This window comes from Molothrus aeneus, chromosome 30 (assembly GCF_037042795.1).
Source record: "Molothrus aeneus isolate 106 chromosome 30, BPBGC_Maene_1.0, whole genome shotgun sequence".
NCBI classification, from domain to species: Eukaryota; Metazoa; Chordata; class Aves; order Passeriformes; family Icteridae; genus Molothrus; species Molothrus aeneus.
The window spans coordinates 2,964,041-2,970,040 of record NC_089675.1 but is presented as its reverse complement, the minus strand read 5'-3'; positions in this window follow the sequence as shown (position 1 = coordinate 2,970,040).

The following is a 6,000-nucleotide window of genomic DNA, read 5'->3' as shown; positions in this document are numbered from 1 at the left end:
CACACTTGGATGTCAGAGCCAGGATTTGAAGCATTCCCGTGTCCTTCCACCCCCAAGATCACGAGGTGTTCCCCTTCTCCCACCCTGGGGTGCCTGAGCTTTGGGCTGATCCTTCTGCACAGCTGCAGAAATTCCAGAGCATTTTGCACACACCCTCATCCCTTCCTTGTCCTTGCTGCTTGGCTACCATGTTCCTGGAACCATGGAATTGTCCAGGTTGGAAAACGCCTTGGAGGCCACCCAGCCCAAGTGTTTCTCCACCCCTGACCGTGTCCCCAAGTGCCACAGCTTTGAAATCCCCCCAGGGATGGGACCCCACCCCTGCCCTGAGCAGCTGTCCCTGGTCTGGAAAACCCTTTCCATTGAGGAAATTTCCCCAATATCCAACTAAACCTCCCCTGGCACAGCCTGAGGCCATTTCCCTTGTCCTGTTGTTCCCTGGGAGCAGAGCCTGCTGTCCCCTCCTGTCAGGAGCTGTGCAGAGGCAGAAGGTCCCTCCTGAGCCTCCTTTTGTCCAGGCTCAGCCCTGTCCAGGTCCTTCAGGAGCTCTCCTGACCCTTCCCTGGTGCTCCAGCCCTTCCCCAGCTCCATTCCCAGCCCTGGACACGCTCCAGCCCCTCAGGGTCTCTCCTGGCAGTGGGGTCCAAGGGGACCCCAGGATTTGAGGGGTCTCAGCAGAGCCCAGGGGTCGTGCCCTGGTCCTGCTCCTCACAACTTCTGCCACAATTTGAAGTTAATCCCAAGGAATTCCGTGCCTTGCCCCTTCCAGCTCTGGGATGGAGCATTGCCACACCCACCCACTGATCCCTTACCTGTTGTAGGGACCTGGGAGCATCCAAATCCCTGCTCAGGGAATCTGGGAGAACCTGGGAGCACTCACCTTGATCCCAGTGCCTGAGGGGTTTCTGCATCATGTGGGAAAATGGGGAAACCACTGGGAGAACATGGAAGTAAAATCATGGCCTGGAGAAGCTCAAGCCCAGCTGTACCTTGGAAATCCCAGCACAGGACAAACCCATTGAGCCCCTGGTCACACCTGTGGGACAGGGAGGACAGAGACCAGCCCAGGGTCACCTCAGGGAGGGGCAGAGCTGAGTTCTCTGCTTGGGATTTCTTGGCCTGACCTTTCCAAATCTTCCCAGTCCCAATCCCAGAGGCTGTGTGAGCCTCCAGCAATCACTTCCCTGCAATGCCATGACCTGCCTGGGATCAGGTACCTCATTATTTTACATAATCATTTTTATAGATCTATTTGTAGATGGAGAAGTATTTCCCAAGTGTGTTTTCCTTGAGGAGCCAGGAGGGCAAGAGGAGGAGGCAGGGCCAGGTGTAGGAAACGACCACAAACCATCCCAGAGGGTGCTGGTGCTCCAGGGAAAAGCCAAACCTCCCAAAATTCTTCTATTCCCAGGGTTCTGCCAAAGGATCTGCTGGAGAGAATGGAGTTTCTGCTTCAATTTTTATCCAAACTTCCCAAGAATCCAAAGGAAAATCCCACATTTCCAGACACCCCTCAGTACAAGAACCTTCAGCTTCAGGTCTGATGGCACAAGGGAATTTCCCAGCATGGGTCTCTTTAACTCCCCAGTGAAGATTTTTAAAGCTGAGAAGTTCCTTGGTGCATTTGCTCTGAGTTTCAGAGGCAGAACGGGGGGAAAATGGATTTTCCCATTCCCCAGCTGTCCCCAGTGTTCTGCTGTGAAACCTTGGGCACTTGGAGCCAGGGGATTGTGTGAAAATCTTGGATTTTCATAGAACCATGGGAGGGTTTGAGTGGGAAGGGACCTTAAAGCTCATCCAGTGCCACCCCTGCCATGGCAGGGACACCTCCCACTGTCCCAGGCTGCTCCAATCCCTGTCCAGCCTTGGGCACTGCCAGGGATCCAGGGGCAGCCCCAGCTGCTCTGGGAAATCCATCCCAGCCCCTCCCTCCACTCACAGGGAGGAATTCCTGCCCAGTATCCCATCCATCCCTGCCCTCTGCAGTGGGAAGCCATTCCCCCTTGTCTTGTCACTCCAGACCCTTGGAAATTGTCTCCTTTCATCTTTCCTGCTCCTTCAGGCACTGAAAGGCCACCCCAGAGCCTTCCCTTCTCCAGGCTAGATAACCCCAGCTCTCCCAGCCTTTCCTCCCAGCAGAGCTGCTCCATCCCTCTGCTCATCCTGCAGCCTCCTCTGGGCTCTCTCCAGCAGCTCCAGCTCCTCCCTGTGCTGGGCCCAGGGCTGGAGCAGCTCTGCAGGTGGGGTCTCACCTGGGCACAGGGGCAGAACCCCTCTCTGGAGGCTCAGCCCAGGCTCAGGGGGCTCTGGGTCCTGTCCAGCTCTCACCCCCAGAGTGGTTTTAGGAGTTTCCAGATTCCTGCAATGATTATCAAGAAGTCATTAATTTATTTTTGGTGTTTTTCAGGTGATTCAGAGCCTGGTTGTGATTTCAGGGCCCTGTGCCTTGGTGAAGCTCCTCCAGCCCAGGTGGGATGGCAGTGCCAAGGGGAGGGGGAAATCACCTTCCCAGGGACATCTCCCTCCCCACATCCTTCCCATTGATTCCAGGCTGTGCTCCTTGGAAAGCAAGGAAGGGCTGCACAGGTGAAGACATTTCCACAGCAAAGACCTTTCCAGAGGGAAAACACCACTGCCCCCAACTCGGAATCCTGAGGACACAACAAATGGCCCAAAAGAGTCCCAAGTGAGCAGAAGGGGGCCTTGGGATGTCCCTGGTGCTGGTGGCTTTGTTGGAAAGGGCTGGACCTGAAAATCAGGAGGGTTCATCCCACCTTTCCCACTGTGTGGTTTGGTTTTCCAACCTGGCTTTGCTTTCCCTGACACTCATTATCCCATGGGACAATTAACGGTGGTTTCAGTGCAAATGAACTCCTGAGGGGGCAGAGCAGCCCTGACCAGCAGGAATTACTGAGCAAAGAGCAGAGCAGAGCTGTCATTAAGCTTTGTCAGCAGTCAGCATTAAAGAGCATCCAGGTGGCATCCAGGGTTGGCAGGTGACTGTCACCCCCAGCAGCCACGGCGGGCTGCAGCAGCAGGGACAGCACAGGGGACATGGGGACAGCCCCAGAGCTCAGTGTCACAGCCCCAAACTCAGTGTCACAGCCCCAGAGCTCAGTGTCACACCCTAGAGCTCAGTGTCACCATCCCAAAGCTCAGTGTCACAGCCAGAAGGGACAGCCCCAGAGCTCAGTGTCACATCCCCAAACTCAGTGTCACAGCCCCAGAGCTCAGTGTCACAGCCCCAAAGCTCAGTGTCACACCCCAGAGCTCAGTGTCACTGTCCCAAAGCTCAGTGTCACAGCCCCAGAGCTCAGTGTCACATCCCCAAACTCAGTGTCACACCCCAGAGCTCAGTGTCACAGCCCCAAAGCTCAGTGTCACACCCCAGAGCTCAGTGTCACTGTCCCAAAGCTCAGTGTCACAGCCCCAGAGCTCAGTGTCACAGCCCCAAACTCAGTGTCACACCCCAGAGCTCAGTGTCACAGCCCCAAACTCAGTGTCACAGCCCCAGAGCTCAGTGTCACAGCCCCAAAGCTCAGTGTCACAGCCCCAGAGCTCAGTGTCACTGTCCCAAAGCTCAGTGTCACAGCCCCAAAGCTCAGTGTCACAGCCCCAAACTCAGTGTCACAGCCCAGAGCCCAGTGTCACTGTCCCAAAGCTCAGTGTCACAGCCCCAAACTCAGTGTCACAGCCCCAGAGCTCAGTGTCACAGCCCCAGAGCTCAGTGTCACAGCCCCAAACTCAGTGTCACAGCCCCAAAGCTCGGTGTCACAGCCCCAAACTCAGTGTCACAGCCCCAGAGCTCAGTGTCACAGCCCCAAACTCAGTGTCACAGCCCCAAAGCTCAGTGTCACAGCCACAGGGGACAGCCCCAAAGCTCAGTGTCACTGTCCCAAAGCTCAGTGTCACAGCCCCAGAGCTCAGTGTCACAGCCCCAGAGCTCGGTGTCACAGCCCCAAAGCTCGGTGTCACACCCCAGAGCTCAGTGTCACAGTTGTGGCTCTGAAGCCAGCACTGAAGGAAGCCAAAGCCTCGTTGCTGCAGGGCAGGAGAAAGTGGAAATGCTGCCAGCCCCAGGGCAGCGGTGTCATCGGTGTCATCACTCAGCTTCAAAGAGAGGGCAGCAGATGGGGTCAGATAAGAGGGATCCTTGAAATCCCCACCTGAAACACCTGCACAGGGGCATCCCAAAGCAGCATCAAAGCCTTCCCTGCAGCCCTCGAACTGAGGATCACGAGGGCAAAGTTTGCTGCTTCTGCTCTGTGATATTTCAGTTTTTCCTTATCAATGCCTCATTGCAAAATGCTGGAGCTGAGCCAGCAAGAAACACCTTTTCTCTTGAAAAACTGAACCAAACTTTCTCTTCTGATGTCATCCCAGCTAAGATCTTTGGGTCATCTCATCCCAGCCCATGACTTTAGGTCATGGGTTGGACTTGAAGATCTCAGAGGTCTTTTCCAGCTCAATTAATTGTGTTTCTGATCCCAGTTCCAGCAGAATTGGCATCTCCTGTTCAGGACATCCTGTCACTGTTGTTGTTCCTGCCTCCATTACTGGGCCAGTTCTAAGGTACTCGGCTGAGGTACGGAGCCAGGTGAGGGGGAAATCCCAAAGCCTGGCTCAGCAGTGTTTGTAACCTGAATTTGGAGCAGCCTCTGCCAGGCCCCGAGGTGCAGCACGGAGCTGAACTCACCAGAAAAAGCGAAGAAATGCAAATTAACAGCAGCAAATTAACAACAGCAAATTAACAACAGCAAACTAACAACAGCCCCACACAGGCTCTGACCACGAGCGGGGTGACAGCAGGGACTGCCAGGGGTGGCACAGGGTGGCCCCAGTGACACAAAACCTCCCTGGGCGAGGCAGCCCCGGGTGAGGATGAGACAGCAGCTGCCTCCCTCCCACCCCCTCCCCGCTTTGGGGTCCCTCTCCTGAGAAACTGGGGCAGGTTTTGGTTGTGTTGTTTGTCTGCCGATACCAGCGAGGAGGAGGAGGATGAGGAGGATGAGGATGAGGAGGAGGATGAGAAGGAGAAGGACGAGGAGGAGAAGGACGAGGAGGATGAGGAGAATGAGCAGGAAGAGAATGAGGAGGATGGGGAGGATGAGGAGGATGAAGGAGGCAGCCAAACCTGCCCCTGTTGCCCAAAGCCTCCTGTGCTGTCCCTGCAGGGCGGGCGGGCAAGGCGTGTGTGACCCCTGCACGTGGGTGTCCGTCTGTCAGCACCGCCTGCCCCAGGCCTGCACACCTTGCCCAATCCCATTAAACCTGACACATCAAAGCACTTCCAGCTCAGCCAAGCTCCTCGGGTGGCACGGAGCCACGGAGAGGACGGGGAGCCTTCCAAATGCCAGGGCTGGCATCGGGGGAGCCAAGCAGGAATGCCCTCGCTAACTTCGAAAGCTGATCCTCTCTAATATCATCCTAATCATTAAGAAGCTGTGAACCAGCATTTGCCTTTTAAGCTAAAGAAAGACGGGTTCCCCCCCCGCCGCCTTAATGATATGCCTCAACTAAACCCCAGCCCCTGATTTTTTATCATGCTCCCTTCATGACTCACTTTCTCTTTAGTTAGCCAAACTTCTGTCATTCGTATCAATAAATCCCCCCTCTAGCAAGCCACCCATCGCTCCAAGCACTACCCCCTGATCCTGACCATGAACTTAACCTTCTTTGACCAGTTCTCAAGCCCATCCTTCCTAGGAATCCCACTAATCCTCATCTCAATGACATTCTCAGCTCTCCTACTACCATTCCTAGACAATCGATGAATCACTAACCAGCTCTCAACCCTCCAACTATGGTTTATCAACCTAGTTACAAAACAACTAATAATGCCTCTAGACAAAAAAAGGACACAAATGAGCCCTAATTTTAACATCCCTCATTATCTTCCTCCTGGTGAGAAAAGGTTCCCGAAGAGCCTCGGGAGCAGAGGCTTTGCGTGGTGTTTTCTGGAAGTTTTCCCTTTCATTCCCAACCCTATTTGATTAGATC